The sequence below is a fragment of the Callorhinus ursinus genome, unplaced genomic scaffold (genome assembly GCF_003265705.2).
Source record: "Callorhinus ursinus isolate GAN/ISIS: 27379988/994484 unplaced genomic scaffold, GSC_fseal_2.0 scaffold1516, whole genome shotgun sequence".
Taxonomy (NCBI): domain Eukaryota; kingdom Metazoa; phylum Chordata; class Mammalia; order Carnivora; family Otariidae; genus Callorhinus; species Callorhinus ursinus.
This window is the reverse complement of record NW_027398570.1, coordinates 1-10,822: the sequence shown is the minus strand read 5'-3', so window position 1 is coordinate 10,822 and position 10,822 is coordinate 1. Positions and strand designations below refer to the sequence as shown.

General features: G+C 57.9%; 7 non-coding genes across 7 annotated transcripts; all 7 read left to right on the top strand.

The window, feature by feature from the left end:
* The first annotated feature begins 659 nt into the window (after nt 1–659).
* LOC112819017 (small nucleolar RNA SNORD115) lies at nt 660–740 on the top strand. The gene has a single exon (XR_003206735.1). It is a non-coding gene; the product is annotated as a small nucleolar RNA SNORD115 (small nucleolar RNA).
* A 1,594-nt stretch (nt 741–2,334) lies between these two features.
* LOC112819014 (small nucleolar RNA SNORD115) lies at nt 2,335–2,415 on the top strand. Its single transcript, XR_003206732.1, has one exon. It is a non-coding gene; the product is annotated as a small nucleolar RNA SNORD115 (small nucleolar RNA).
* Nucleotides 2,416–3,981: 1,566 nt separating this feature from the next.
* LOC112819019 (small nucleolar RNA SNORD115) lies at nt 3,982–4,064 on the top strand. The gene has a single exon (XR_003206737.1). It is a non-coding gene; the product is annotated as a small nucleolar RNA SNORD115 (small nucleolar RNA).
* Nucleotides 4,065–5,647: 1,583 nt separating this feature from the next.
* LOC112819015 (small nucleolar RNA SNORD115) lies at nt 5,648–5,728 on the top strand. The gene has a single exon (XR_003206733.1). It is a non-coding gene; the product is annotated as a small nucleolar RNA SNORD115 (small nucleolar RNA).
* A 1,170-nt stretch (nt 5,729–6,898) lies between these two features.
* LOC112819018 (small nucleolar RNA SNORD115) lies at nt 6,899–6,979 on the top strand. The gene has a single exon (XR_003206736.1). It is a non-coding gene; the product is annotated as a small nucleolar RNA SNORD115 (small nucleolar RNA).
* A 1,588-nt stretch (nt 6,980–8,567) lies between these two features.
* On the top strand, nt 8,568–8,648 carry LOC112819016 (small nucleolar RNA SNORD115). The gene has a single exon (XR_003206734.1). It is a non-coding gene; the product is annotated as a small nucleolar RNA SNORD115 (small nucleolar RNA).
* Nucleotides 8,649–10,235: 1,587 nt separating this feature from the next.
* Nucleotides 10,236–10,316, top strand: LOC112819020 (small nucleolar RNA SNORD115). Its single transcript, XR_003206738.1, has one exon. It is a non-coding gene; the product is annotated as a small nucleolar RNA SNORD115 (small nucleolar RNA).
* Nucleotides 10,317–10,822: the final 506 nt, after the last annotated feature.

Genomic DNA, 10,822 nt, shown 5'->3' with positions numbered 1-10,822 from the left:
AGCGTTTGGCCCGGCATTCATTCCTCTTCCCTGGAGGCCCTGGGGAAGCACCTGCCCAATCCTGGTGCCACAGATGGCCAATCCATGGGATGGCGAGGGCCTGACCCTAGCTACCACAGCATGCACACTTCATGCCCGGAGGGCCTGGCCCTAGCTACCACAGCATGCACACTTCATGCCCGAGCTGATGCCCACAGCGTGCTACCTCTCTGGAAGCCTCTGTTCCAGACCTTCTCCTGGTTGCAGCATCCGCAACACTTGGCTCCCTCGGGGGCCACCCTCTCCGTTGTTTAGAGGTCCAGGTATGGGCATCTCTGCTCCTGTAGCCTGCCCTTCCTTGTGCTCTGCTGCCGTGTGCCAGCCTGCCTAACACCTTAACACGTGGAACCAGGCTTTTGGAACTGGCAGCTTTTGGCCACTGGGGCAGGTGCCCAAGAGCAGGACATTTTGACACCTAGACTACGACTCCCTCCACAGATCCTGTCCCCAGATGAAGTTCCCGCTCTGAGATTCAAGTCTTGTTAGGCCAAGTCCTGGCAGGAATCCCAACACCTTGGGTCCCCACCCCCCCACTGGGGCATCCCACTCTACAGTAAGCACCCGGGGTAAGCATATTTGTGGGGCAGGAGAGGGCTCGCCGTCATTCCATTGCCTTCCTTGGGTCAGTGATGAGAACTCATATTGTCTCGAAGAGAGATGATGACCTAAAAATCATGCTCAATAGGATTACGCTGAGGCCCAATGGAGGGACCATCTCGGAGTCAGCATCCTGAGGATGCTCAGGGCCCTGGGGAAGTGCTGCAGTTTGGGGCTTGAAGTGACCAATCCCTCATGACTCCCTGCTTTGACTGTGGCCTGACTGTGGGCCTCCAGTTGCCCAAGAGGTGCTCGGGCCTTCGGCCTTGCCTGCCGACCCATTCCCCCTCCCAGGACGCCTTCGGAGGAGCCATTGCTTAGCAACCCTGGTCTCTTTGTGTCTTTCAGTGGGCCTTAGTGGCCAGGGTCTCGGTGTAGCCACAAACACGGCAGATAAGTGAAGCCACTAGGCTTCGAGGGAGGCCATAGACACTGTCCAGAGTGGGTGTGGGAGGGCTGTGTCTGGAGGTGGCCACGTGAGGGTTGGGTTGGGAAACCTGGACAGCCAGAGAGCATGGATTTCCCCACTGAAGGTCTGTGTTTGGGCCATGCCAGGTGCAGGGGAATCAAAAGATTGGTCAGGTCCCTGACAAGGACCGGAAAGTGCAGGGACGCTGTTGTCAGCCAACAATCAGCTAAGGGAGCTCGCTGCTTCATGGTGTGCCCCATGTGTCTATCCAGATGGTGGATATAGGCCCCTTGGGGCCACTGGCAGTTGTCCCCCTCAGACCTGGGGTGTTCATGAAGCCCTGGACCTTGGCAAGTTGCCCTGGGCTGGAGAGCCCAGAGCTGCTGTCACATGCAACCGACTCCCAAGGAGCTTGGGCCCCCTCGGGGCAACTGGGGTGTTCCCCTCTCCAATCCCTTGGGTCACCGAGACAGGAAGGGCCAATCTGGCCTGGGAGGGTAATCTTGAATCCCTGGGCACAACAGGTGATGTCCTTGGGCCTATCATCGGGGCATTCTAGATCTAAGGCTGTGATCCTGGTGATGAGGCCCAGCAGGTGCAGGGAAAGGCTCCCCGTGCATGGCGGGAATGGGTAGCATGCCTGGTTGTGAGCATGCTGTTAGCTCAGCATCCATTCCTCTGCCCTCAGGATCCTGAGAGCCGTGGGTCCCCTTGTCCTCAAGGGCACCAGCTCAACTCCGGGTGTCAGGGATGGCCAATCCGTGGGAGGGCGAGGGCCTGACTGTACATACCAGGGCACCCACCCTTCATGCCTGGCCCAGAGTCCACAGCGTGCTACTTCTCAGGAAGCCTGTATGCTGGGCCTTCTGGGGAGCAGCATGAGCAAAGCTTGGCTCTCATGAGGGCCACGCTCTCTGTTGTTTTGTGGTCAAGGTATGGGCATTTCTGCTCCTGTAGCCTGCCCCTTCCGTGCAATCCCCCACCGTATGCCAGTCGGCCTTACACCTTGCCATGCAATGCCAGGCTTTCTGGACTGGCAGCTCTTGGCTACGATGGCAGGTGCCCCAGAGTAGTGCATTTTGACACCTCGCCTACCCTTCTCTCCCCAGATCCTGTTGCCAGATGAAGATCCCGCCCTGAGGGCCAAGTCTTGCTAGATCCAGGCACTGCAAGATGCCCAATGTCTTGTGCCCCCACCCCTCCCGCTGGACATCCCACTCTGCAGTAAGCATCCCTGCTAAGCAGGTTCAGGGGACAGGAGAGCATCCCACGTCACCACTGCCTTCCTTGGGTCAATGATGAGAACTCATAATGTCTCGAAGAGAGATGATGACCTAAAAATCATGCTCAATAGGATTACGCTGAGGCCCAATGGAGGGGATCTGGATGGGGTCAGCATCCCAAGGATGCTCGGGGCCCTGGTCGAGGGCTTCAGATTGGGGCTTAAGGCAAACATTCCCTCAAGGCTCCCCACTGTGGCTTTGAACTGACTGTGGGCTTCCAGGTGCCCACAAGTGGATCAAGCCTTCGGTCTTGCCTGCCGACCCATTCTTCCTCCAAGGACGCCTCCTGAAGAGCCATTGCTTTGCAACCTTGATCTCCTTTTGTCTTTCAGAGGACCATTGTGGCCAGTGTCTCTGTGCAGCCACAACCATGGCAAGTGAGTGGAAGCCACTGCACTTGGAGGGAGGCCGCACATGTCATTGGGGTGGGTCATGAGGGAATATGGCTGAGAGCCCAGGATGTCTGGAGAGGGTGGACTTCCCCCTTGATTATCCACCCTTGAGCCATCCCACATGCAGGAGAAATGAAAGATGGGCTGGGTCCCTTACAAGGACTAGAAAATGCAGGGATGCTGCCATCACCCAGTTCAGCTGAGGGATCTTGCTACTTCATGGTGTTCCCCATGGCCCCATCCTGATGGTGGACATGGGCCCTTTGGGACCACTGGCGGCTGTCCCCCTCAGCCCTCGGTGTTTGCTGAAGCTCTGGCACTTGGCAAGGTGCCCCGGGCGGAACAGCCCAGAGTTTCTTTTGCATGCACCTGACTCCCAAGGAGTTTGGGCCCCCTCAGGAAAACGGGGAGCTCCCCTACTCGATCCCTTGGGCTACCGAGACAGCAAGGGCCCACTGGGTCTAGGAGGGGAATCTCAAGACCCTGGGCACAACAGGCGATGGCCCTGGGGTTCTGGCCCTGACACTCTAGACTTAATGGAATTATCCAGGGGAAGAGGCTCAGCAGATGCAGGGAGAGGCCTCCCCCCTTTGAGTGGCGGGCAGTGCACTACATGCCTTGGTTGCGTGCATGTGTTTGGCGCAGCATCCATTCCTCTACCCTGGGGACCCTGGGGGCCATGGCTTCCCATGTTTTAAGGGCACCTGCCCTCAAGGGAGTCCCAGATGGCCAATCTGTGGGAAGGTGAGGCCTTGGCCCTCCCTACCAGGACAAGCTCCCTGCATGCCATGCCTCTCTCCCAAACCGTGCTGCCTTTCAGGTAGCCTGTGTGCCGGCCCTTCTCCTGGGCAGCCTCAGCAAGGCTCGGCTCCCTCGGGGTCCATGCTCTCTGTTGTTTCAGGGTCCAGGTATGGGCATCTCGGCTCCTGTAGCCTGCCCCTTTCTTGTGGTTCCCACCATGTGACGGCTGGCCTGAAGCCTTGCCAGGCAGTGCCACGATTTGGGACTGGCATCTCTTGGCCGCAGGGGTAGGTGCCCCAGAGAATGGCTTTTTGACACCAGGCCTACCCTCTCTCCACAGATCATGTACCCAGACAAGGATCCTGCCCTGAGGGCCAAATCTTCTTAGGCCCAGCCCTGGCAACAGGCCCAACGTCGTCTGCCCTGACACCCTCAAGGGTAATCCACTCTACAGTAACCTCCCCGGTAAGCGGATTCAGGGTACAAGATAGTGGCTGCCTGCGTTGCTACTGCCTTCCTTGGGTCAATGATGAGAACTCATATTGTCTTGAAGAGAGATGATGACCTATAAAAATCATGCTCAATAGGATTACACTGAGGCCCGTTGGCAGGGTCCATCCCAAGTTCAGCATCCTGAGAATGATCAGGGCCCTGGGGGAGTGCTGCTGTTTGGGGCTCGAGGTGACTGATCCCTCGGGGGTCCCTGCTGTGGCTATGGCCTGACTGTGGGCCTCCAGTGCCCAAAGATGCTCAGGCTTTCAGCCTTGCCTGCTGACTTACTCCTCCTACCAGGACACCTCCAAGGAGAATCATTGCTTAGCAATCCTGGACTCATTGTGTTTCTGCGGTCTGTGGTGGCCAGGGTCTCCATGTGGCCTCAACCAATGCAGGCGATTGGAAGGCACTGAGCTTGGAGGGAGGCCGAGAAGCCATAGGGGTGGGCTTGGGAGACTGGTATCTGGGTAGCGACTGCATGGGCTTTGGGCTGGTAGCCCTGGATTTACGGAGACGGTGGACTTACATCTTGAAAGTCCACCATTAGGTCATCCTCCCTGCAGGGGGAGGGAAAGTTTAGCCATGTCCCTGACAAGGACAGGAAAGAGTGCAGGGACACTGCCATCAGCCCTTGTTCATCTGAGGGCTCATGCTGCTTCATGTTGTGACGCATTGGCCTGTCCAGATGGTGGACGTGGGCCCATTGGGCCACTGGCAGATGTCCCTCTCGGCCCTGGGCTGTTCCTGAAGCCCTGGCCCTTGCCAAGATGACCCAGGTGGGCCAGCCCAGAGCTTCTGTTGCACGCACCCAACTCCCAAGGTGCTTGGGCCTCCTCGGACCAGGTGGGGAGATCTCCTTCCTGATCCCTTGGTCTGTCAAGACAGAAAGGGCCCACCAGGCCAAAGAGGGGAATCCTGAGTTCCTGGGTGCAACAGACGATAATGCTGGGTCTCATGCAGCGGCACTCTAGACCTGAGGTAGTGATCCCAGGAAGAGGCCCAGCAGGTACAGGGAGAAGGACCCCCTGCAAGGGAGGCAGTGGGCAGCATGACCTGGTTGCATGCATGCAGTTAGCCCGGTTATCCATTCCTCTGCCCTGGGGCCCCAGGGGGCTGTGGCTCTCCATGTCCTTGAGGGCACATGCCAGGCTTGGGGTGCAACAGATGGCCAATCCATGGGAGGGCGAGGGCCTGGACCTACCTACCAGGGCACGCACCCTTCACAACCAGCCCCCATGCTAGCTTTCAGGAAGCGTGTGTGCTGTGCCTTCTTCTGGGGGGCAGCATCAAAAAGGCTTGGCTCCTTCAGGGGCCATGCTCTCCGTTTTTGGGCGGCCCTGGTATGGGCATCTCTGCTCCTATAGCCTGCCCCTTCCTTGGAGTCACCCACTATGTGCCGGCTGGCCTAAAGCCTTGCCACGGGGCGCCAGGCTTTCGGGACTGGCACTTCTTGGTTGCAGGGGCAGGTGCCACGCAGCAGGGCGTACTGACACCTGGCTTACCCCTCTCTCCCCAGATCATGTCCCCAGACGAAGATTCTGACCTGAGGCCACGTCTTTTAAGCCCAGACCCTGCAAGAGGCACAAAGTCTTGTGACTCTGTTCCCCCCAGGGCATCCTGCTCTACAGTAAGCACCACAGAAAGCAGTTTCAGGGGACGGCATGACTGCCTATGTCATCAGTGCCTTGCTTGGGTCAATTATGAGAACTCATATAGTCTCGAAGAGAGATGATGACCTAAAAATCATGTTCAATAGGAGTATGCTGAGGCCCAATGGAGGGTACCATGATGGGGAAAAATGCCAAGGTTGCTTGGGGTCCTGGGAGAGCGCTGTAGTTTGGGGCTTGAGGCAACGGATCCCTCGAAGTTCCCCACTGTGGCTGTGACCTTTCTGTTGGCCTTCAAGTGCCCAAAGGGCCTCAGGCCTTCGACCTTCCCTGCTGACCCATTCCTCCTCCCGGGACACCTCCTGGGGTGCCATTGCTTAGCACCTGGTTCTCCTTGTGCCTTTTAGTGGGCCATGGTAGCCAGGGTCTCTGCACGGCCTCAAACATAGCAGGTGAGTGGAAGCCACTGGGCTTGGAGGGAAGCGGCAGATGCCGTTGGGGTGGGTTCTGTTGGCCCATGTCTGGATGACGGCTGCATGGACATCAGAATGGGAGCCCTGGATATCTGTAAAGGGTGGACTTCCCCCTTGAAAGTCCACCCTTGGACCATCTCATGTGTAGGGGAAGGAAAAGTTTGCACGGTTCCCTGACAAACTGGAAAGTGTAAGGGGGCCAATGTCAGCCCACGTTCAGCTGATGGCTCCTGCTGCTACATGATGTGCCCCATGGGCCCATCCAGATGGTGGACGTGGGCCCCTTGAGCCACTGGCATCTGTCCACCTGGGCCCTGAGCTGTTCCTGAAGCACTGGCCCTGCCCTACCTGCCAGGGAACGCACACTTCATGTCCGGCCCCCCACCCACAGGGTGTTACCTCTCCAGAAGCCTGTGTGCCAGGCCTTCTCCTGGGTGGCAGCAACAGCTAGGTTCGGCTCCCTTGGGGGCCACACTCTCCTTGGGTTCAGGGTCCAGGTATGGGCATCTCTGCTCCTTAACCTGCCCCTTCTTTGCGGTCCCCCGATGTGTGCTGGCAATCCTCACAACTTGCCATGCAGCAAGTCTTTGCAGACTGGCAGCACTTGGCATGCAAGGAGCCCAATGTCTCTTGCCCCCATCCCCGATATTTGACAGTTGGCCCACCCTTCCCTCCCCAGATGCCATCACCAGATGAAGATCCCACCCTGGAATCCAAGTCTTGCTAGGCCAAGCCCTGGCAAAAGGCCCAACATCTTGTGCCATCGCCCCCTTCCTAGGGCATCCTGTTCTACAGTAAACTCCCTGGGTAAGCCAGTTCAGGGGATAGGAGAGTGCCTGCCTGCATCACCATTGCCTTGCTTGGGTCAATGATGAGAAATCATATTGTCTTGAAGAGAGATGATGACCTAAAAATCATGCTCACTAGGATTACACTGAGGCCCAATGGAGGGGACCATCCCTGGTTCAGCATCCAGAAGATGCTCGCGGCCCTGGTGGAGAGCTGCTGTTTGGGGCTTATAGCAACTGTTCCCTCGAGGCTCCCTGCTGTGGCTGTGGTGTGACTGTTGGCCTCCAGGTGCCAAAGAGGTGCTCAGGCCTTCTGCCTTGCCTGCCACCTCATTCCCCCTCCCAGGATGCCTCCCAGGGAGACATTGCCTAACAACCCTGGTCCCTTGTGTCTTTCAGTGGGCTGTGGTGGCCAGGGTATCCATGTGGCCTCAACCACGGCAGATGAGTGGAAGCCACTGGGCTTGCAGGGAGGCCGCAGATGCCATCGGGGTGGTTCAGGAGATCTGTGTCTGGGAGGCGGCCCCATGGCCATCGGGCCATGAGCCCTGGATGTCTGGAGAGGATGGACTTACCCCTTAAAGGTGCCGCCTTGGGCCATCCCACGTGCAGGGGTAGTGAAATGTTGGCTGGGTCCCTGACAAGGACCAGAAAGTACAGGGACGCCACCATCAGCCCAAGTTCAGCTGAGGGCTCTTGCTGCTTCATGGTGTGCCTCATTTCCCATCCAGATGGTGCTTTAGCCCCATGGGGCCACTGGTAGCTGTCCCTCTTGTCCCTGGGGTGTTCCTGAAGCCTCGACCCTTGGCAAGGTGTCCCATGGAGGAGAACCCAGAGCTACTGTCGTGTGGGACCAACTCTCAAGGAGCTTGGTCTCCTTCAGGGCAGCTGGAGAGCACCCTCCTCAATCCCTTAGGCTGCTGAAGCAGGAAAGACTTACCGGCCTTGGAGGGGAATCTCGAGTCCCTGGGCACAAAGGCGATGGCCCTGCACCTATTGTCCTGGCACTCTAGACCTGAGGGAGTGTTCCAGAAGAGGCCCAGCAGGTGCAGGGAGAGAGTTATCTTGCACAGCGGGCAGTGGGAGGCATGCCTTGGTTGAGTGCATGCGGGTGGCCCGGCATCCATTCCTCTACCTTAAGGACCCTGGGGGCCGTGGCTCCCCGTGTCTTTGAGGGCACCTGCCCAGCTCCAGGTGTAACAGATGGCCAATCCGTGGGAGGGCAGGGGCTTGGCCCTACCTACCTGGGTACTCACCCTTCACACTGGTTCCAGCCCCCACAGCATGCTACCTCTCAGGAAGCCTGTGTGCTGGTCCTTTTTGGGGGGCAGTATCAACAAGAATCTTCTCCCTCAGAGGCCACACTCTCCATTGTTTCAGGTCCATGTATGGGCATCTCTGCTACTGTAGCCTGCCCTTTCCTTGTGATCCCCCCACCATCTGCCGGCTAGCCTCAAGCCTTGCCACGCACTGCCACAGTATCGGACTGTCAGCTCTTGGCTGCAGGGACAGTGCCCCAGTGCAGGATGTTTTGTCACCAGGCTTACCCCTCTCTGCCCAGATCCTGTCCCAGATGATGATCCTGGTCTGAGGGTCAAGTCTTGCTACACCCTGCAACTGCAAGGAGCCCAACGTCTCTTGCCCCCATCCCTGCTCATCCAGGGCATCCTTCTCTAAGTAAGCACCCCATAAGCATGTTTAGGGGATGGGAGAATGCCTGCCCGTGTCACCATTGCCTTGCCTGGGTCAATGATGAGAACTCATATTGTCCCGAAGATAGATGATGACCTAAGAATCATGCTTAATAGTATTATGCTGAGTTCCAGGGGAGGGGACCATTCCCAGGTCAGTATCCTCAGGATGCTCAGGGCCCTGGGAAGCACTGCAGCTTGGGGCGTGAGGCGACTGATCCCTCAAGGCTCCCCCCTTTGGCTGTGGCCTGACTATGGGCCTCTGGGAGCCCAAAGGGGTTAAGGCCTTCAGCCTTGCCTGGTGACTCATTCACCCTCCCAGGCTGCCTCCCAGGAACCCATTGCTTATCAACCCTTGTCTCTTTGTGTCTCTCAGCAGGCCATGCTGGCCAGGGTCTCAGCGCAACCTCAAACATGTAGGTGAGTGGAAGCCCCTATGTGTGGAAGGAGGCTGTAGATGCCTTCATGGTGGGTTCGGTAGGCCCATGTCTGGGAGGTGGCCACTTGGGCGTCAGACCGGGAGCCCTGGATGTCTGCAGATGGTGGACTTCTCCGTTGAATGTCCACCATTGGACCATCCCACATGCAGGGGAAGCTAAATGTTGTCAGGGTCCCTGACAAGGACCAGAAAGTGCAGGGACACCATTGTCAGCCCACATTCAGCTGAGGGACCTTGCTGCTTCACGGTGTCCCCCATGGGACCATCCAGATGGTGGACGTGTCCCCCTTGCAGGCCATGGGAGACATGACTGTCTCCCATGGCCCTGGGCTGTTCCTGAAGCTCTGGCCCTTGGTAAAGTGTACCAGGCTGGAGAGCTCAGTTCTCCTTTTGCGTACTTCAGCTCCCAAGGGGGCAGCTGGGGAGGTCCCCTCCCCAATCCCTTTAGCTGCTGAGACAGGAAGGGCCCACCAGTCCTAGGAGGGGAATCTCGAGTCCCTGGGTGCAACAGGCGAGAGCCTGGACCTCTCATGGTGGTATTCTAGACCTGAGGTATTGATCATAGGGAAGAGGCCCAGCAGGTGCAGGAAGACGCCCCCCTTGTACAGAGGACAGGGGACGGCATGTCTTGGTTGCATGCACGCTTTGTTGGCCCAGCATCCATTCCTCTGGCCTGAGGGCCCTGGGGATGGTAGTTCCCCATGTCCTCAAGAGCACTTGACTTCCTCTGGGTAACACAGATGGCCAACGGTGGGAGGGCAAGGGCCTGCCCTACCTACCAGGGCACGCACTCTTCACGCCAGGCTGCATGCCCACCATGTTTTACATCTTAGGAAGTCTATGGGCCGAGCCTTCTCCTGGGGGCCAGCATCAGCAAGGTTTGGCTCCCTTGGCGGCCACATTCTCCTTTGTTTCAGGGTCCAGGTATGGGCATCTCTGCTCCTGTAGGCTACCCCTTCCTTGGGTTCCTCCGCAATGTGCCGGGCGGCCTCATGCCTTGCCACACATTGCCAGGATTCTGGGAGTGGCAGCTCTTGGCCACGGGGGCAGGTACCCCAGAGCAGGGCGTTTTGAGAGCTGGCCTACGCCTCTCTCCCCAGAGTGTGTCCCCAATTGAAGATCTTGCCCTGAGGGCCAAGTATTGCTAGGCCCAGCGCCAGCAAGAGTCCCAAAGTCTCATGCCTCTGCACGCCCCAAGGGTAACCTGCTCTACAGTAGGTACCCCTGATGAGCAGTTTCAGGGAATGGAGAGCGCCCACTCGGGTCACCACTGCCTTCCTTGGGTCAATGATGAGAACTCATATTGTCTCAAAGAGAGATAATGACCTAAAAATCATGCTCAATAGGATTACGCTGAGGCCTAATGGAGGGGTTAACCCAGGATCAGCATTCCAATGATGCTAGGGGCCCAGGGGGACTGCTGCAGTTTGGGGCTTGAAGCGACCAATCCCTTGAAGCTCCCCGCATTTGTTGTGCCTTACTGTAAACCTCAAGGTGCCCACGAGGGAATCAAGCCTTCGGCCTTTGGCCTAGCCTGCCGACCCATTCCCCCTCCTAGGACTTGGGCTAGGCTTAGCAACCCTGGACTCCTTGTGTCTTTCACTGGGCCATGGTGGCCAGGGTCTCAGCATGTCCTCAAACATGGCAGGTGATTGGAAGCCACTGGCTTGGTGGGAGGTCTCAGACACCATCGGAGTGGTTTTGGGAGGCCGAGTCTAGGTGGCGGCTGCATGGGCATCGGGCTGGGAGCCCTGGATGTCAGGAGAGGGAGGACTTCCCCCTCGAAGGTCCGCCCTTGGATCATTCCACGTGCAGGGAAAGTGAAAGGTTGGCCGGGTCCCTGACAAGGACTGGAAAGTGCAGGGACA